Genomic DNA, 22,646 nt, shown 5'->3' with positions numbered 1-22,646 from the left:
CGCATGACATGTGTCACCCACGTAGTGAGAGGTGTAGATCGTGTTAGATCGTGGGTGAGTGGATAAGTGTATCGTGGGATGCGGAACGGTTTGAGCGGCAAAGCCGAAAATTTAGATAAGATAGGTTTTAAAGTTCCGTTCATAATTTCTTCAGCTGACAAGGACACAGTGAAGATTTTGAACGAGTTTCAAATATAACGCACATGAAGAATTTGTGAACAAATTGGGTTGAGTATAGCATAGAGGGGAAGGGTCCGATCACATTCACTTAGCAGAAAACCAACTTGAAGAAATAGCAATAAGTGAATGCTGTAGAGGACATAAACTCATATATATATATATATATATATATATATATATATATATATATATATATATATATATATATATATATATATATAGCTAATGAAGAGAAACGACGGAACTAGTGAATACTATGAATAATTTGAGGAATTTCAAGTTTTGGTGGTGGCGTGACCCACCGTATAAGAATGATGATTTCAGACACCGCGTACAATTATCGTAGGGTTCTGAGAATCAAATTCTTCATTAATTTCTTCACACTAAGAGTGCCATTCTTCATTGATTGAAGAAAAACGTTTCTTCATGTGTTGCACATCTAAGTCATCAATTTTGTATAAGTGTTAGGATGAGTGTCCTTTTCAAAGAACATTCAAAGATTCTAGGATATTTAGCTCACACCGCAACTTGCTAAATCTCTTCTCATCCAAGAGCTTTGTGAAGATATCGGCTAGCTGTTCTTCAGTCTTCACATGCTCAATAGAAATGTCGCCCTTCAACACATGATCACGAAGAAAATGATGACGAATCTGAATGTGCTTTGTCTTCGAGTGCTGAACTGGGTTGTGAGCAATCTTGATGGCACTCTCATTGTCACAGAGGAGAGGCACATTCTTCATGTTGACGCCGTAGTCCTTGAGAGTTTGCTTCATCCATAGAAGTTGGGAACAGCAAGAACCAGCGGCAATGTACTCAGCTTCAGCAGTAGATAGTGATACACAGTTCTGTTTCTTCGAGGACCAACAGACCAAAGCTCGTCCGTGGAAATGACATGTACCAGATGTTGACTTGCGATCCACCCGATCACCAGCATAGTCATAGTCCGAATATCCAACAAGATCAAAAGCCGAGCCCTTGGGGTACCATAATCCAAGTGTTGGTGTGTGAGCTAGATATCGAAGAATATGCTTCACAGCCTTATGTTGTGATTCCTTCGGTTCAGCTTGAAATCGGGCACACATGCAAACACTAAGCATTATATCTGGCCTAGATGCCCATAAGTACAATAAGGAACCTATCATGGAGCGGTATACCTTATGATCGAAGTCAATACCATTTTCATCAGTGCACAGATGGCCATTTGTGGGCATAGGAATTTTGATGCCTTTGCAATCTTGCATGCCGAACTTCCTCAGTACATCCTTGAGGTATTTCTGCTAAGAGATGAATATGCCATTTTGTTGTTGTCGAATTTGAAGACCTAAGAAGAATTTCAACTCTTCCATCCTAGAAATTTGATATTCTTGACTCGTCATATAGGCAAATTCATCACTATAACGTTGGTCGGTACAGCCAAAGATAATATCATCAACATATATTTGGCACACAAACAATTCACCATCATAAGATTTAGTGAAAAGAGTAGGGTCGAGTGAACCGGGTTTGAAGCCTTTCTTCATGAGTAGTTCCTTCAAGGTTTCATACTAAGCCCGTGGGGCTTGCTTGAGGCCATAGAGGTCCTTGTTGAGTCTGAAGACTTTGTCAGGATTCTTTGGATCTTCAAAACCTGGGGGTTGAGCAACCTATACTTCTTCCTCAAGCTTACCATTGAGGAATGTGCTTTTCACATCCATTTGATATAAAGTGATATCATGATGGTTAGCATAAGCAAGTAATATGCGAATAGCCTCAAGTCTAGAACAGGTGCAAAAGTTTCATCGAAATCAATTCCTTCAACATGTTTGTAGCCTTGAGCTACAAGTCGTGCCTTATTCCTCACCACAAGGCCATTTTCATCTTGCTTGTTGCGGTAGATCCACTTTGTGCCGATGATATTGTGCTTGTAGGGATCTGGACGTTTGACCAGTTCCTAGACATTGTTGAGCTCGAACTGATGTAATTCTTCTTGCATGGCCTGAATCCACCCAGGCTCCAGAAATGCTTCATCTACCTTAGTGGGCTCTGTAATAGACAAAAGCATACTGCCCACAAAAGTTAGACAAATGTGAAGCTTTTGAGCGTGTGAGAGGACCTGGCGCTTTGATGTCACTGATGATCTTTTCAACTTGCACTTCTTTTGCAATGCGAGGATGAGCTGGTTGTCGTTGAAGAGTTTGATCAGAGTTTTCTTCAGCATTTTATTCAGGTGCATTAGCTCAAACGTTCTTCATGTTCTGGAATGAATTCTTCAGCAGATTCTTCAGTAGGAATGACATCCTCAGTATCCTTGAACTTGATAGTTTCCTCAGGTGCTGGTTCATCTATCACAGTAGGTAGGTGCTCTCTTTGTGAGCCATTAGTTTCATTGAACCGCACATCTACAGTTTCAACAACTTTGTGAAGAACGTTGTTGAAGACTCTTTAGGTGTGCGAGTCCTTTCCGTAACCGAGAATAAAACCTTCATGTGCTTTCGGTGCAAATTTTGAGTTGTGATGAGGATCTCTAATCCAAGATTTAGCACCGGAGACTTTGAAATAACTTACATTGGGTTTCTTATCAGTGAGAAGTTCATAGGCAGTCTTTTTGAAGAATTTGTGTAGATATACTCGGTTGATGATGTCGCATGCAGTATCAATTGCCTCAGTCCAGAAACGACGAGGCATTTTGTATTCATAAAGCATAGTGCAAGCCATCTCAGCAAGAGTCCTGTTCTTGCGCTCCACGACGCCATTCTGCTGAGGAGTGTAAGGAGCAGATAACTCATGAGTAATACCAAGTTCATCGAGATAGTCATCGAGACCAGAATTCTTGAGCTCAGTGCCATTGTCACTTCTGATGTGCTTGATCTTCACAGCAAAGTTGGTTGAAGCCCTCGAGGAAAATTGTTTGAAGACTTCCTGCACTTCATGTTTGTAAGTAACAAGGTGTACCCATGTGTAGTGAGAATAATCATCAACAATAACAAAGCCATATTGAGATGCTTCATTTGAAATAGCAGTATAATGATTAGGACCAAAGAGATCCATGTGAAGGAATTCAAATGGGCGAGTGGTGGTCATGATAGTCTTCGCTGGATGCTTGGCCTTCGTCATCTTCCCAGCTTCAAAGGCTCCGCATAGGTGATCCTTGAGGAATTTGACATTCTCGATGCCAATGACATGCTTCTTCTTCGCAAGTGTGTGCAAATTCCTCATGCCTGCATGACCAAGTCATCGATGCTAGAGCCAGCCTTCTGAAGCTTTTGCAAGTAAGCACACGGCTGGTTGTGGTCCTGTAGAGAAATCAATAATATACAGGTCTCCTCTCCTAAATCATTCGAAGACTTTGGAATTGTCAGCTTCCATAACCACAACACAAGGGTACTTGCCAAAGACAACAACCATATCAAGATCACAAAGTATTGAGACAGACATAAGGTTGTATCCTAAGGACTCAACAAGCATGACTTTGTCCATGTGTCGATCCTTTGTAATCGCAACCTTACCTAGACCCAATACCTGACTTTTTCCTTTGTCAGCAAAGATGATATGCTTTAGATGCGACGGAGATAACGGAGCATCCATCAATAGATTCTTGTCACCAGTCATGTGGTTTGTACATCCACTATCGAGGACCCACTCAGTGGCTTTGGGTTGATCATACTGCAGATGAATTAGTGCAGCTTACAAACTCATATACTTCATCAGTGAAGAATATGACATCAATTCATCAGATCAATTTCATCAGGTAAAAGAACTGATAAAGCAATATGAGGACGTGAGAAATGGAAGTTCATTTCTTCATGATTAGCCAGCGTCCTATCAGGCATGCTCAGGTCTCCAGCAAATTCTTCAAACGATTACGTGCGTCTGGAGACCTGACCCTACAGAAGAGATTAGTTATTTTTCTTCACCACCCACATCTGAAGGGGTGGCAAAGAGTTCATCATTCTGCGAGCTCCATACAAAAAGAATGGCATAGAAGCCAGTCCATTTCGTTTCACATAAGAGGGGTTAGAGTAAGCATAAGAGTATGCAGAGAAATTCTTCGAGGACTTATGGACATAATGATTTGAAGAATAATGCACATATCCATAATCCTTAGATCTTCCCTGCGAAACAGACGGGTTAGCACAATGATGTTCATATGAGGACTTTGATCCATATGAGGAATTTGGTCCATATGAAGAATTTGATCTAGGGTTCCTATTCTCCATAGGTGGCGTCATGATGACATTCACCTGAAGATTTTCAAGGCATCTTTTGGGAACCTAGATTTTCTTCATAGGGGAGCCGTTTCTGTAGTTAGTGCCAACATATCTATCAAATACTTCACCATTCTGATTTTTGAATAGCTTATAGTTGGAGTCAATTGACTCATCATCAGAATGAGGAGATTCACATGCAAATCCAGATAAGTTAGATGGATCAACTGTAGGTCCCTTTGCAGCAACCCATGTAGTTTTGGGGTACTACTCAGGCTTCCAATATGTACCATTAGCATTGAGTTTCCTCTCAAAGGCGATACCCTCTTTCCTAGGGTTCCTGTTGAGGATATGCTTTTTAAGCACATCACAAAGAGCCTGATGCCCTTTGAGGCTTTTGTACATGCCTGTCATGTACAATTCCTTCAGCCCTGCATCGTTAGTGATACTAGAAATGTCCTCAGATGAGGAATTAGTGATAGCAGAGGCATGTGAAGAATTTGAAACATTAGCAGCATTTGAACATTCATGTGAAGAATTTGCTGATTCACGTTCAATGCACTTCAAGCATGGAGGAACAAATTCTTCCTGAGAAGCGCTGATTTGTTGAGCAAGTAATGAATCGCGCTCCTTCCGAAGATCTTCATAACTCACTCTTAGCTTTTCAAGATCTTTCTTTCTTTGAAGAAATTCATAAGAAAGCTTCTCATGATCGGATAAGAGAGTGTTATGATGACTTTGAAGATTGTCAAACCTAGTCTGAAATCTCTGAAGATTTTCAGTCAGGGCTTTAGTGCGATCCATTTCTTCACCCAACATATCATCACTTATGTCTAGCATGTTTTGAACCTTTTCTAAAGCCCTTTGTTGTTTTACACCAATCTTAGCAAGTTCAGAATAGCTGGGCTTAAGATTTTCATCAGATTCATTCTCACTTGATTCAGATGAGGTATATTTGAGTACATTGGCACCCTTTGCCATGAAGCAGTAGGTGGGAGCATAGTCATCATCCCCTTCATCAGCTTTGTTGGTGAGGTTATTTTCTTCAGTGTTGAAGATATACTTGCTGATGAATGCAGTAGCGAGAGCTAGGCTCGCCACTCCGCATTCGGACTCCTCAGATGACTCCTCTTCCTCATTTTCTTCAGATTCAACTTAAAAGTCCATTTCCTTGCCAATGAATTCCCTGGCCTTCTTGGAGCTGCTCTTCTTGTGATATGAAGGCTTTGAGGATTTTGATGATGAGGATTTTGAGGATTTCTTCTTTTTCTTCGCATCATCAGAACTGTAATCCTTGTATTTATTCTTCTTTGATTCCTTTTCCCATTGAGGACAGTCTTGAATGTAATGTCCAGGCTTCTTGCATTTGTGGCAGAGCCTCCTCTTGTAGTCACTTGATGAAGAATTATTGCTCCTTGAGGGTCTTCCAAGGCGACCACGTCTTGAGAACTTTTGGAACTTCTTCACGAGCAGAGCTAGATCATGGCTCAGTTCTTCAGGATCACCAAAGCTGCTATCAGAGTCTTCATCTTCGGACTCAGATACTGCCTTGGCCTTTAGTGCACGTGATCTGCCATAGCTTGAACCATAAAGATCTCTCTTTTCAGCAAGTTGGAACTCATGAGTATTTAGCCTCTCGAGAATATCAGCAGGATCAAGTGACTTGTAATCAGCATGTTCTTGTATCATCAATGCCAGAGTGTCAAATGATGAATCAAGCAATCTCAGCAATTTCTTCACCACCTCATGGTCGGTGATGTCCGTGGCACCAAGTGCTTGAAGCCCATTTGAGATGTCAGTGAGGCGATCGAAGGTTTGTTGAACATTTTCATTGTCGAGTCTATTGAAGCGGTTGAAGAGATTGCGAAGAACATCAACTCGAGAGTCACGCTGAGTTGAGACTCCTTCATTCACTTTGGACAACCTATCCTAGATAAGCTTCGCTGTCTCCAAAGCACCCACTCTGCCATACTGTCCTTTGCTCAGATGGCCACATATGATATTCTTCGCTTGAGAGTCGAGTTGCTTGAATCTCTTCGCATCAGCAGCATTCAGAGAAGGTGTGAATGAGGGAACACCATTTTCCACAACATACCAGAGATCATTATCAATTGCTTCAAGATGCATTCGCATCTTATTCTTCCAGTAGGGATAGTCCGTCCCATCGAAGGTAGGACACCTAGTAGAGACCTTGATCATACCTGCGGTCGACATAACTAAAACTCCAGGTGGTTAAACCAAAATCACACAGAACAAGGGAGTACCTTGCTCTGATACCAATTGAAAGTGCGTTATATCGGCTAGAGGGGGTGTGAATAGGCGATTTTTACAAAATTCTTCACTGAGGAATTTGCCGGTGAGGAAATTCCTTAGCGAAGAACTACTAGCAGCGGAATGAGTACTCAAAAGTAAACATAACAGAATACAAGCATAGTCATCATGATGAAATGAAGATAGGCGTAGAGTACAGGAAGCGTAATCACAGGATAACACAGGATGAAGACAAACAGACTGAAGAAATTGAACTGAGGAAATTTGAGAAAGTCTTCAGTCAAAGTCTTCAAACACAGATATGAACAAACACACAACACAGTTATGAGGAAATGAAAGAGTTGAGGAAATAGAACCAGTAAGCTTGGTGAAGACAAAGATTTGGTAGACCAGTTCCAACTGCTGTCTCAGTTGTACGTCTGGTTGGAGAGGCTAAGTATTTAAACTCGAGGACACACAGTCCCGGACACCCAGTCCTGAATACGCAGCTCAGGACACCCATCCTCATCGTATTCTCCTTGAACTAAGGTCACACAGACCTCGTCCAATCACTCATGGTAAGTCTTCAGGCGACTTCCAAACCTTCACAAACTTGGTCACTCTATGATCCACAATTCCTCTTGGATGCTCTAGACCATGACGCCTAACCGTCTGGAAGAAGCACAGTTTTAAAAGGTAACAAGCGTCGGATCCACTTAGGATCAATCTCTTCAGTGATGCTCAATCACTTGGGGTTTGTAGGTGTTTGGGTTTTGGGTTTTTTGTTTTTCCTCACTTGATGATTTTCGCTCGAAGTCCTCAGAGGATGGGTTGCTCTCAAATGACAAGTGTCAGTTTCTCTTGGAGCAGCCAACCAGCTAGTGGTTGTAGGCGGCGGCTATTTATAGCCTAGGGAACAGCCTGACATGATAAGACATAAATGCCCTTCAATGATATGACCGTTAGGTGGATAGATATTTTGGGACAGCTGGCGCATAGCACATCAACAGTCAGAATTTTGAGTAGCAAAATCCTCAGGGCTATCATGTTCCTCACTGTGTAGGAAATCCGCACTGGCGAATTCCTAACTCCTCAGTTAGGACAAATTCCTCAGAGACCAGAAGAACTTCGTCTCTGTCACTGAAGATATTTGAACTGTATGAGATTTCTAATGGCTTCACTCGAAGGGATTGGAAGATGTAGGATTTTGAGTTGAGCATCACATGGAAATTTTTCTTTAGTATTTCCTCGACCCTCTTTAACAGTATGGTGTTTCCTATGACTCAAGAAAGAGAAAAACAAAATTATGAAAACGAAAGTCTTCAAGCTTCGTATTCCTCGCATGAATATCAAGTCTTCACGGACACACCAATTTCTTCACTTTCAAAGTCTTCATGAAAGTCTTCAGAAATACCAAAATCTTCAGTAGAAGATATTCATTTTTAGGGGTCGACTTTTCCTGTAAATATGAAACTCCTCATAGACTTATAGACCTGTGTACACTCACAAACGCATTAGTCCCTTAACCTATAAGTCTTCAATACACCAAAATCACTAAGGGGCACTAGATGCACTTACACTAGCCCTTTGCGGTCTGGGGGCTTGATATGGTCGGGCCTTTCAAGAGGTCTAAAGATAAGATGACCCATCTGTTGGTGGCTGTTGACAAGTGTACCAAGTGGACTGAAGCTGAGCAAGTTAGCAAGTGTGATGCAGGAACGACTGTTCAGTTCATAGGTAAGTTAATCTTCCATTTTGGTTAAACCCATACCATTATCACAGTTAATGGCACCAACATGTCAAAGGAGGCAATGAAGGAGTTCTTTGGAGTATGGTTCCTTTGGAACGGACTCTGGGTTGCTGGGTTGAAGAGCTCATGGTTCCTTTGGAACGGACTCTGGGTTGCTGGGTTGAAGAGCCCCCTTCAGTTCTTTGGAGTATCAGAACCACTCCCAACCACTCAACAGGGTTCACACCCTTTTTCATGGTTTATGTGGCTGAGGCGGTACTCCCAAGTGACATTCGTCATGACTCGCCTCGCGTGGCGGCTTATGTTGAAGTTCACAATGAGACGGCGTGCCAGGATGCAATTGATGTTTTAGATGAGGCTCGAGGTCTGGCGGCGGCTCGTTCAACAATTTATCAACAAGACCTGCATCGCTATCACAGCCGTAGGGTGAGGACCCAAACGTTTCAAGAGGGCGACTTAGTGCTCCGGCTGATTCAAGACCAGACCGATGCGCACAAGTAATCTCCACCATGGGAAGGGCCTTTTGTGGTCAGCAAAAATATCAACAACGGGTCATACTATCTTATTTATATAATAGACGGCGACAAGTATCGCAAATCTGGGGAGGAGACCCGCCGGTCGTGGAATATTGCTCATCTCCGACCTTACTACACTTGAGTTTGTTAGCTCTGGAACCTTTTGTACATATCATCTATTTTATGTAGATACTTGTCTTTTATGATTTATGACAATAATGTCTGCATCCCCTCAATTCGGGGCCTCTACCGTTTCATCATATCGTTGGTATTTGAGTCTTTACTATTCTATCATAAGATCACACGGGGGCTTCCTGCTTACATGAGCATAGCTTATCGTACCCTTTTGATCGGCCTTGTGTGCCAAATCATCAGGTCATTTAGGGGGCTTCCTTCTTACGTGAGCATAGCTTATTAATACGTCTCCATCGTATCTACTTTTCCAAACTCTTTTGTCCTTGTTTTGGACTCAAACTTGTATGATTTGAATGAAAGTAACCCGGACAGACGCTGTTTTCAGCAGAATTGCCATGGTGTTATTTTTGTGCAGAAATAAAAGTTCTCGGAATGACCTGAAAACTTACAGAGAATTTTTATGGAATATACAAAAAATACGGGCGCAAGAATTATCTGGAAAGAAGCTGCCACGAGGTCACGAGCCCAGGAGGCGCGCCTGGTAGGCTCGTGGACCCCTCGTGGCTCCGCCGACCTCAACTCCAACTCCAAATAGTCTCGTTCGCACAGAAAAAAAATCAGAGAGAATAGTTCATTACGTTTCACGAGACGGAGCTGCCAGCACCTCCTGTTCTTCTTCGGAGGGCAGATCTGGAGTCCGTTCTGGGATCTAGAGAGGGGAAATCGAAGCTGTCGTCCTCATCAACCATCCTCCATTGCCAATTCCATGATGCTCTCCATTGTTCGTGAGTAATCTCATTGTAGGCTTGCTGGACGGTGATGGGTTGGATGAGATCTATCATGTAATCGAGTTAGTTTTGATAGGGTTTGATCCCTAGTATCCACTATGTTCTGAGATTGATGTTGCTACGAGTTTGATATGCTTAATTCTTGTCACTAGGGCCCGAGTGGCATGATTTCAGATCTGAACCTATTATGTTTTCATGAATATAAGTGTGTTCTTGATCCTATCTCGCATGTTGTAGTCACCTACTATGCGTTATGATCCGGCAACCCCGGAGTGACAATAGTCGGGACCACTCCCGGTGATGACCGTAGTATGAGAAGTTCATGTATTCACCATATGTTAAACCTTTGTTACGGTTCTCTATTAAAAGGATACCTTAATATCCCTTAGTTTCCAATAGGACCCCGCTGCCACGGGAGGGTAGGACAAAAGATGTCATGCAAGTTCTTTTCCCTAAGCACGTATGACTATATACGGAATAAATGCCTACATTATATGGATGAACTGGAGCTAGTTCTATATCACACTATATTGTAACTGTTACATGATGAATGCCATCCGACATAATTATCCATCATTGATCTGGTGCCTACGAGCTTTTCATACAATGATCTCTGCTACGTTACTTTTCCATTGCTACTGTTACGCTTGCTACAAAATCACTACTGCAACCGTTACCACTGTTATCGTTACTACCATATTAATTTGCTACTAAAACTTTGCTGCAGATACTAAGTCTTTCAGGTGTGGTTGAATTGACAACTCAACTGCTAATACTCGAGGATATTCTTTGGCTCCCCTTGTGTAGAATTAATAAATTTGGGTTAAATACTTTACCCTCGAAAACTATTGCGATCCCCTATACTTGTGGGTTATCAAGACCTTTTTCTGGCGCCATTGCTGGGGAGCATAGCTCTATTATATGAGTCACTTGGGATTTATATCTGTTGATCACTATGAGGAATCCAAGAGATCCAAAAACTAAAGTTCTACCCTCAACTACGAGGACGGGTAAGGAACTGCCATCTAGCTCTGCACTTGATTCAACTTCTGTCATGAGTAAATTTGTGACACCACCACCTGCTATTAATTCTGATATGTCGCCTGTAGTTGATGATGCTACTTCTGCTATACATGATGCTCACGATGATGCTTTGCTTGATAATGCTATACCACTTGGTGAATTTCTTGATGAACAAATTGCTAGAGTTACTACTGATGATACTTCTAAAACTCATGAAATTATTGAAACTAAACATCTTGCTACACCTGTTAGACCTAGCCCTCCTAGATATGAATTGCCTGATATACGTAAGGGTTATGTTATGGAAGGAGAGGTAGCTAAAGACTTTCTTGCTTGTAAGGATAGTTATGATCTTGAGAATTTATTACACAAGTGGAAAGAAAAATCTTTGAATGCTAGAATGAAATATGATCCTAAGTTTTCTACTTCACCTATCTTTGTTACTGATAAGGATTATGAATTCTCTGTCGATCCTGAGTTAATTACATTGGTTGAATCTGATCCTTTTCATTGTTATGAATCTGAAACTTTTGTAGCACATCTTACTAAGTTGAATGATATAGCCACCCTATTCACTAACGAGGAAAAAAATTTGCTACTAGTATATCCTTAAGTTGTTTCCTTTCTCACTAAAGGGTGATGCTAAAACATGGTTTAATTCTCTTGCTCCTGGTTGTGTGCGTAGTCCCCAGGATATGATATATTACTTCTCTGAAAATATTTTCCTGCTTATAAGAAACAAGCTGCCTTGCAGGAGATATATAATTATGTGCAAATTGAAGAAGAGAGTCTCACACAAGCTTGGGGGAGGCATCTTCGTAGTTAATGCTTTTCCTGATCATCCTCTTAAGAAAAATGAAATACTTGATATCTTTTATAATGGACTAACTGATGCTTCTAGGGACCACCTAGATAGTTGTGCTGGTTGTGTTTTTAGGGAACAGACTGTGGAACAAGCTAAAATTCAATTGAATAAATATTGAGCAATGATAATGATTGGAATATTCCCGAACCACCTCTGAAGCCAACTCCGAAGAAAAGAGGTATTCTATTCCTTAGTAATGAAGATATGCAAGAAAAAAAGAAATCTATGAAAGAGAAAGATATTAAAGCTGAAGAAGTTAAGAATCTACCGCCTATTGAAGAAATACATGATCTTGATAACCTGACACATGTAGTAGAGGTAAATTCTCTTCGTAGATTTAATGAGCGTGATATCCCTTATGATAAGCCTGCTAGCCAATGCTTAGATGAATTTGATAACTTTGTCGCCAAATATCAAAGTTTTAATGATTATGTTAGCAGACAATTGAAAGATAATGCTTACATGCTTAATCATTTGAGTATTTGTGTGGATAGAAATGTTGATGATCTTAAGCTTATTAGTAAACATGCTTCTATGGTTACTACTCAAGTAGAACAAATACTTAAAGCTCAAAATGATTTTCTTAATGAATTGAATGATAATTCTGTTAGAGTTGTTACTAGAGGTGGTAGAATGAATCAGGAACCATTGTATCCTGGGGCCATCCTAAGAGTATTGAGCAAGATTCTCAGAAAATTAATACTGATGCACCTAGTCATCCTGGTAATAGGAAGAAAAAGAAAGATGATAGGAATTTGCATGCTAGTGAACATGTTTCTGTTACACGTGAGAATCCTAATGATATTTCTATTTCCGATGCTGAGACACAATCTGGTGATTAACATGTTCCTAGTGATAATATTAATAATGATGTTCATGTTGATGCTCAACCTAGTAATGATAATGATGTGGAGATTGAACCTACTGTTGATTTTGATAACCCACAACCTAAGAGCAAAAGATATGATAAGAGCGATTTTATTTCTAGGAAGTATGGTAGAGAAAGAGAACCATAGGTTCAGAAACCCATGCCCTTTACTCCCAAACCATCCAAGAAAAAGGATGATGAGGAGTTTGAGCGCTTTGTTGAAATGATTAGACCTATCTTTTTGCAAATGCGTTTGACTGATATGCTTAAAATGTCTCCCTATGCTAAATATATGAAAGATATTGTTACAAACAAAAGGAAGATACCTGATGTTGAGATTTCCACCATGCTTGCTAATTATACTTTTAAGGGTGGGACTCCTAAGAAACTAGGTGATCCCGGGTGCCCACTATACCTTGCTCCATTAAAGGAAATTATGTTAGAACTCCTTTACGTGATCTTGGAGCTGGTGTTAGTGTTATGCCTCTTTCTTTATATCGTAGACTTCAATTGGATAAGTTGACACCTACTGAAATTTCTTTGCAAAGGGCCGATAAATCAACTGCATTACCCATCGGTATTTGTGAGGATGTTCCTGTTGTGGTTGCAAACATTACTATCCTAACGGACTTTGTTATTCTTGATATTCCCGAGGATGACACCATGGCAGTTATCCTTGGTAGACCCTTTTTGAATACAGCAGGGGCTGTTATTGATTGCAACGAAGGCAATGTCACTTTTCCTGTTAATGGTAAAGAGCATACGGTGCACTTTCCGAGGAAACAATATCGAGTTCATTGTATTAACTCCATTGAAAAAATTTCATCAATCATTATTGGAGACTTTGAATTCCCTCTACCTACTATCAAGATGAAATATGATATACTTATTGTTGGGGATATGCATATCCCCGTTGAGGTAACCTAGTGATCATTCGAAAAGTCTCCGGTTTTATGTGATTCGAAAAAAGTTTGTCAAGGAGACTTGATCAACCTCATTGATGGATTTCTTTTTGATGACCATGAGATGGATGAATCTAGAAGTCACAACCTTCTGTACCCAACTTTTACTTTCTGTTATTAAGAATAAAAATAATAAAAATAGCATTTTTTCCTGTTTTCTGAATTATCCGTGCAATAAAAAATGACGTGTAAAAAAAGTTCTCCAAATGCCCTGAAATTCAAGTATGATTTTTTCTAGAATATTTAAGAATTTCTGAGATAGATAACTAGTCAGGGGGATGCACCAGTGGGCCACGAGCCCAGGAGGCGCGCCCACCCCCTGGGCACGCCTAGCAGGCTCGTGGGTCCCACGTGACCCCCTCCACTTATTCCAGCACCCACAGCCTTCGTCCTCCTCCAAAATAATTCCCCACACAGCTCAAACCCGTGTTCTTGCTCATTTTTCTGTAATTTTCAATCTCCTTGTGCAAAGCCCCATACACAAAACTGTTTTGGGGAGTTGTTCCTTGGTATGTGACTCCTCCATTGGTCCAATTAGTTTTTGTTCTAGTGCTTTATTTATTGCATATTTTTTCTACCTTGGTGACCCTGTTCTTGAGCTTGCATGTCAAATTTAGTTGGTCCCAAGTAGTTTTGATGCATGATATGGCCTCTATGCACTTGCAGGAGTAGTTGCTATAAGTTTTGTTCACTTTTATTACGAGTCACTAAAAATTTCAGAAATTTTCAGAGAAAGAAAAGGAAAAATGATAAGGAGAATGCTACGCGGTTCTTCGAGCCGTGGCTCAAAGGGAGATGAGAATGAGGAGAAGAAGAAACCCAAGTATCGTCTTCCCCGAGTTGCGGAAGTTCGGACTTGCGAGTGGCCAAGCGATGTGTTCTTGCACACGACTGGAATTTGTGACGATTTTTATTATTTGGTGGAGAACTCAGGCTCACCACATTCCTCTAAGATAAGTGTGAACAATATGTGCTCCTCACTAATACTTTCGTGCAAAGTATTTACTTCTATCCGAGGAAGAGTCCTCCCATGGTTGAGTTCAACTTATATGATGTGCCCCAAAGTATGACACTTTATGATTTTTGCGATGTTTGCAAGATACCTTATGATGGGGACATCCATGAACCACGTCCTAGAGACTTGGATGATTTTATTTCTGCCATCACTATGGGAGAAGAGAGTGGGGTGTCTGGTGTGGCACCCTGGCTCAGAGAACCGGTTTACCCTGCATTGCCAGCCCAGAGATCGAGTCTTCTCGCAACACACAACAACATGGTACAGAAAGAACCGCTTTATTGATACTAGCAGGGTACATAGGTCTGATATTACATCGAGATTCGAGGCCAAGCGGCACGCACGGTGCTGCTGGACAGTATGTACATTATTTAATGAACATGGCTGGGGCCTTGATCACACGAAACTACGCGACAACGGAAGAACGTCGTAGCAGAACTCCATAGCAGAGGGACACCGACAAGGACACAGCTTAGACACGAGATGCGCTCCGATGCGATTCGACTTGCCTGAAAGCTGGCATAACACGCCGGGTCAGTACATTGAATGTACTTGCAAGCTCACAACAAACATAAGCATGATGACAGACAATATCATGATAATTAATCCGGTTAAACTAATCCAAGAAAATACTACAGATTGCAAAACAGCCAAACAATGCACTGAGTCACACAGACTCGCTTACCAGACGGTTACCTCGTAACCAAACGGTGACCATACAGGGGTCACACCTGAAACCAATCGCTCATGAAAACCTCAAGCATTCAAGGTTCACCATGAAACAATGCATCACAACAATTTCTAGTTTGCAAGATTAATTATAAAAGTTAACCCATGGTGTGACTTACTTCCGAGTTTTTCCCATAACCGAGGGCGCTGTTATTGATAGATTAAATACACTCTACAGAGGTAGCGCACTTTACCCACACTACCGAATACCTGGCATCGCACTCCCATTCAGGTGGACCAAAATATCCCGACGAAACCCTCCCTTTGTCATGCCCTCTCCCCGGCCACTCCGACCATCTCCCTCTCAGGGCTAGGTCTTGGGTGGCCCCGTGTCTACCAAAGACACCAACGGCCACCGTCGTGGCAAAACGGTCCCAAACGGGGACAAGGTACCATAAAAACAAAAACGAGCACACAAGGTTATGTCTGCCTACCGGGCCAGGGTATGCACGCCCATAACCTTTCCTCGCGGGAGGCACCGGTGAGAGCCACAAAAAAAGACCGAATCAAGACCTTCCCATTAGGTAAATGTGGTCGCATTGAACTAAAAACCCGATTCATTGGCACCATGATGTGATCAACATCATATTAAAGTTGAACTTAATCAAGTTTAACTCTTAAGAACACTTTTTATTACTAACAATGACATGATACCGGAAATCATGCAACTACTTGCCATGCAAAGCAAACAACTCATGTTCATGGATCAAACTTAACCACATAATTATCTTGCAACATTAAGGATCAAACTTTCTGGTTATACCACATTTTTATCAACAAGCAATATTTTTATTGGTTCTTTATTTAAATGATAATATCATTTAGTAAAATTAATACCATTAATTTCCATAGCAATATGCATAGTGTCAAAATATTACTCTACTTAACCAAGCAAGTTCATGCATGCAACTGATGTCTACTACACAACCTTCTTCTTGTAGACGTTGTTGGGCCTCCAAGTGCAGAGGTTTGTAGGACAGTAGCAAATTTCCCTCATGTGGATGACCTAAGGTTTATCAATCCATAGGAGGCATAGGATGAAGATGGTCTCTCTCAAGCAACCCTACAACCAAATAACAAATATTCTCTTGTGTCCCCAACACACCCAATACAATGGTAAATTGTATAGGTGCACTAGTTCGGCGAAGAGATGGTGATACAAGTGGTATATGGATGGTAGATAAAGGTATTTGTAATCTGAAATTATAAAAACAGCAAGGTAACTAATGATAAAAGTGAGTGTAAACGGTATTGCAATGTGTGGAAACAAGGCCTAGGGTTCATACTTTCGTTAGTGTAAGTTCCGTCAACAATACTAACATAATTGGATCATAAAACTATCCCTCAACATGCAACAAAGAGTCACTCCAAAGTAACTAATAGCGGAGAACGAACGAAGAGATTATGGTAGGGTACGAAACCACCTCAAAGTTATTTTTTCCAATCAATCCGTTGGGCTATTCCTATAAGTGTCACAAACAGCCCTAGAGTTCGTACTAAAATAACACCTTAGGACACAAATCAACCAAAACTCTAATGTCACCTAGATACTCCAATGTCACCTCAAGTATCCGTGGGTATGCTTATAGGATATGCACCACACAATGTCAGATCATCTATTCAACCAACACAAAGGACCTCAAAGAGTGCCCCAAAGTTCCTATCGGAGAATCACGACGAAAACGTGTGCCAACCCCTATCACTAGTAGAGAAAGGGCCTATTGTCCCGGTTCCTGAACCGGGACTAAAGGGTCATTACTAATGCCCTGTCCCTTTAGTCCCGGTTCAATCCAGAACCGGGACAGATGGGCCTCCACGTGGCCTATGCGCGGAGCCCAGGCAGGAGGGCCTTTGGTCCCAGTTGGTGGCACCAACCTGGACCAATAGGCATCCACGCGTCAGCATTTCTGTGGCTGGGGTTTTTATTTTTTTGAAAGGGGGGGGGGTTTGGGGGTTTTGGGGGGTTAATTTAGGTGTTTCATATATTGTGCTAGCTAGCTATAATTAATAGAGATAAGTGTCCTCTCTTATGTCCGTGCTTGGTCGACGCTACGTACTATACATACGTATAGAGAGGACTAGACATGCTAGCTAGCTAGTAAGCAAACGAAGGAAACCGAAGATCGTCATGAACACATATGCATACAGAGAGAAGTGGTATCGACCACCTCTCCTTCTTCGAGAGATTGGTCGAACAACAAGTTCTCGTATATCTATCCGACACTACCGGCTACATATATACAATAATTATCTCTTACAAATATAATCTCCTAACATACGGACGCATGGTCCACATAGTATTCTCCGTCTTCAGTGATCACGTGGTCAAGAAAGAATGCCGCCAATTCCTCTTGAATTGCTCGCATGCGAGCTGGTGCTAGGAGTTCATCCCGCTTCCGAAACATCTAATTTGAAGAAGGGGGTCAATACATATATATATATATATATATATATATATATATATATGAATGAATGAAACTCAACACAAATGATGGTAATAAAATAAAATTGTGAATGTTGCTATTTACGCACTTCATATTGTTCGTCAGAGTAGCCCCGCTCATAGGTCGTGTGGCGCATGGACTCGCAAACGTAGTATCCACAGAAATCATTTCCTTGTTCCTGCCACAACCACATTACAAGAAATAGAGGTCAATCAAACTGATAAGCAAGAATGCTAAATGCTATTGATGAAACTAGCGCTTGAATCAATAGGAGATGCGCGGAACATGCTACTATAGTACTTACTTTTGGGTGTCTAAATTGCAGCTTCTTCGGGAGTCCTGGAGCTTTTTTGGTGAATTTTTTCCAAACCCTGCCAGACAAAGAAAACAATTACTTGATATATCAGGAAATGAACAAAGTTGCTGATATGGTGGATAATGATCGATTTAACTTACTTCTCGAGCATTTGAGTCATGTCCGCATAGTCCTGGGGATCTTTTCGTCTTGAGTCTAAGACGGTTACTAGTCCCTGCTCAAGCTTAATCTCTAGGAGAATATAGTAGAAACTGCACACGCATGCATAACTCATCAATTACATTACTATAACCTTGACTAATATATAAGGGAAACCGAATCTGCACAAGATAGTAACACTCACTTGAAGTTGTAAGGAAAGAGTATTATATCTTCATTTTCATTTATTACCAACGATCGTAGCAAGTTGGCCTCGGTATCTGCGGCATGAAATTTAACCTGAGTTGCATCTATGAGATTTGTGTTAATGAACGCAATATCACTGATTTGTCTTTTCTTCAATTCGGCGATCTTCAATCTGCATAATATAGTGAGGATAATTATAAATACATGCAATGAAAGAGGTGAGCTATATAGAGAGACTTTATGACAGAAGTAGTACTACTTACAGACAGTAACAGGTGACCGTTGCTTTATCAAGGGCCAATTGATTGAAAAACTGAAAGAACTCCTCAAATGGAACAGGCAACAGTTCGATTCCAGTGAGGTCATGCTCCTTTTTAACTCTCACATACAAAGTACTCCTCCCCCCACACTCTCTGCAGATTTTCAACTACCAATCATGCAATCTTCGCATCATCGTTGATAGAGATCTTTCATCTTTGACGAGAGGCTTCCCGTACTCGTATCTTTGTATCTGCACCTCCATGAAATCATAATGTACATCGTCGGGCAGGTAATCTCCAAGATTGCTATAACCGGGCACCATCCTCGGATCATTAGCATCGATGTCGCTAGGCACCTTGAGCTGGGGGCACGATTGCTTCGCTTGTTCGCCGAGCTGGGCAATTTGTTTCCTAGCTTGTCGTTCTTTCAGCCTTTGATCACTGACAATACTTCCTGACCGCTCCGCTCGACAAATTCCTTTCCAATAATGCGCTCATAGTTGCCTTTCGGCAGAGATTTGGGTGGTTTTGTCAGGGCAGCCAGAGTGCGCTTCGCTTTAACCGGATCTACCTTCTCCTCCGGAGGTGGATGTTTCTTTTCTTTCACCACTTCAAAGAAGTTCCTCACTTCTTCTTGCGCGATCTCGGCGTTCTCCTCCGGGATCCTCTCGTATGGTAACTTCTCTGGAGTGTTTAGAGAAGGACCAAATCTGTATGTCCTCCCACCTTTGGCTGTACTGCTAGACGCCAGCAGAGCAGACGGAGCGGTTGTCTTGTTTACTTTCTTACGAGGCGGAGGAGAAGGACTACGACGCACCAGAGCAGCCGGAGCGGCGGCAGGTCTCTTCCGCCCTTGCTGACGAGGCACAGAAGGAGGAGGCTGGCAGCTCGGGCGTGTCGGCGCATGGGGAGAAGGAGGCGGAGTGCCGCCACGCGCCGGAGAAGGAGCTGGCCGAGTGCCCTGATCGTCACTCGCCGGAGGAGGAGGCAGTGGAGGAGGCGGAGTGCCCTGACTTGCTGGAGGAGGAGGAGGAGGCGGAGGCGTCCAGTTCGGAAGGTTGATGAGCTCCTTCCGCCATAGGCATGGAGTCTTCAGAGCAGAACCCAGCCGAGTCTCCCCTTCGCCGGTAGGGTGGTCAAGCTGGAGGCCCTCAAATCCCTCCGTTATTTCATCCACCATCACCCTAGAATATCCTTCTGGAATCAGCCGGCAGTGAAAAGTTGCGACGGGTTCAGTAGGAAAAGCAGAGCCAACAGCCGCCTTGACCTTCATATTAATCCATTGCGTCATAAGGTGGCAATTTTGAGACTCTGTGATAGCATCCATGGGATAGCTGGCGGGAGCCGTCAAGACATGCTCTGGGTGAAGCAGCTCGGTGGAAGCCACGCTGCTTCTCCGCTGAGATGGCGGGATAGCTTTGGGGGAAGCTTCCACAGTTTGTTTGCTGCGATTTGCTTCTCATTCCTCTATCGCTTGTACCCTAGCATGCAGCACCTGCAGTTGGGTCTGCTCCACTTTCTTCCTCCTCACGTGGCATTTGTAACCGCCTGCGTCCGGAAACCCAACCTTCCATGGAATGGAGCCTGGCGTGCCTCGTGTCTGTCTAGGGTGCTCAGGATTCTCGAGGGCCATTGTGAGCTCGTCGTTCTCTCTGTCTGAACGAACGTCCCTAGCTGCGCTGCTTTGATATACTTCTGAAGCTTCTTGACTGGTATGTCTATTTGATTGTTCGTCCAAATGCACTTCCCTGATACAGTGTCCAAGGTTCCGCCAGCCCCGAAGAACAAAGTCCGGCAACAGTCTGGCCAGTTAATTGTATCTGGTTCGATCCCTTTATCAACCAGATCATTCTCAGTCTTGGCCCACTTAGGCCGGGCTACGAGGTAGCCACCTGACCCCGTGCAATGGTGATGCTTCTTCTTCGCAGCATTTTGCTTGTTTGTCGCCGACATCTTCTTACTCTTTTCCGATGCCTTGTGGGCCACAAATGCGGGCCAGTGATCTCTGATCTTCTCATATCTACCATTGAATTCTGGTGTCTCTTTATTTTCGACAAACTTATTCAGCTCTTTCTTCCACCTCCTGAATAGTTCTGCCATCCTCTTAAGAGCAAAAGACTTGATTAATTTCTCTTTAACTGGCTTCTCCGGATCATCCTCTGGAGGTAGGGTGAAATTTGACTTCAGCTCAGTCCAAAGATCATTTTTCTGCATATCATTGACATAAGACACCTTAGGGTCTTCTGTAGCCGGCTTTAACCATTGCTGGATGCTGATCGGGATCTTGTCCCTAACCAGAAGCCCGCACTGAGCAACAAATGCGCTCTTTGTCTGGAGGGGTTCAATCGGTTGGCCGTCGGGCGTGATTGCTATGATCTCAAACTTTTCATCCGAGCTCAACTTTTTCTTCGGGCCTCGTCTCTTTACCGAAGTTGTGCTCGATCCAGAGGGCTAGAAAAAAGAACAAAGACTTAATTAATATGTGTACATACCAAAACAATGAATGCATCAATTAGCTAGTCAGCACAAGCTTAACTAATATATATACCTGGCCGAACTCGGTTCGGTCACCGGAGACGTCATCACGGTCTCCTTCTTGCACCGGCATTGGGTCACCGGAGCCATCCTCACGGTCTCCTTCTTGCACCGGCATTAGGTCACCGGAGCCATCGAAATCATAGCCAGGTGCTTCCAGACCATCGGTGTCGTTGAGAAACAACGAGCAGATGACATCACTTCCTTGTGCGATTATGTCCCCCAACAACTCTTCTTGTACTTCGTCTCGGGCGGTGTCCATAGTTTCTACAAATATTTACAACATGGAAATTATTATTCAAACATGACAGATGGATATATTAGTGGCAAACGTAGAACTAATATTAATTAGTGGCCTCGATGCTGCTTCTCTAGGGTTTGGGGTGGCCTCAACACTGCTTCTCTAGGGTTTGGGGTGGCCTCGACAATGCTTCAAGGATAAAAAAAGAAGAGGAAGAAGAAAAAAAAGAGGAGAAGAAAGAATAGAGGAGTAAGAACTCCTCTATTATTTCTTCTCATATTTTTTTCTTCTTCTTCCTCTTTTTTTCATCGGGAACGAGGGTCATCGAGGGTCGCCGAGCGGTAGAGGAAAACCCTAAATAGCAAGTATCGTGGGTGTGAGATACATGTGGACGTCGGTGTCGGACACTACATCCACGTCCCACAAGTGACGTGGGCGTCGAAGCCCGCGTCACTTGTGGGTCGTGGATGTAGTGTCTGACACCGACGGCCACATGTATCTCATACTGATGATACTTGCTATTTAGTGTATATCGACCCCCCTCGTGTTGAAGTTATCGGGAGGTGGTATATATATCGACTCCCCCTCGTGTTGAAGTTATCGGGAGGGGTATATCGACGACGACAGAACCGATAAAATACAAACATATATATAAAGTCTAAAAAGAAGCAATATACACAATATATATACTGACATATATACATAATATACACAAAGAAGCAATATACACAATAAGACATAAGAAAACAAAGAAAAATAAAAAGAGGAGAAGAAGAAAGGAATAGCTAGAGGAGAAGATCGAAGAAAAAAAAGAAAAAAAGAGGAGAAGAAGAGAGGAATAGAGGAGAAGAAAAAATACAATATATTCTATTTTTTTCTTCTTCTCCTCTATTCCTTTCTTCTTCTCCTCTTCTTTTTCTTGTTTTTTCTTCTTCTTATTTATTTCTCCTCTTCTTCCTCTCCTCTTCTTCTTTCTTTCCTCTTCTTATTTTATTTCTTTCCTATCCTTCTTTTCCTTCCTTCTTAATATCACTTAGCAAATTTTGCAACGATAGGGAGGGGGTGCTCCCGTGGTCTAAAATCCGTCTATGCATGATAGAAAATTCTAAAAAATACATCTATGATCCCTCAACATCCCCGCCTCTCTCATGAACAAAAAAAAATCTGTGAATTAAAAAAACATCATGTTCTATGAACAAAAAAACATCATATTTCATCCACATTCGTGCATACATCATATA

Source organism: Triticum dicoccoides, chromosome 3A (genome assembly GCF_002162155.2).
Source record: "Triticum dicoccoides isolate Atlit2015 ecotype Zavitan chromosome 3A, WEW_v2.0, whole genome shotgun sequence".
Lineage (NCBI taxonomy): Eukaryota > Viridiplantae > Streptophyta > Magnoliopsida > Poales > Poaceae > Triticum > Triticum dicoccoides.
Note: the sequence above shows the minus strand (reverse complement) of the source record.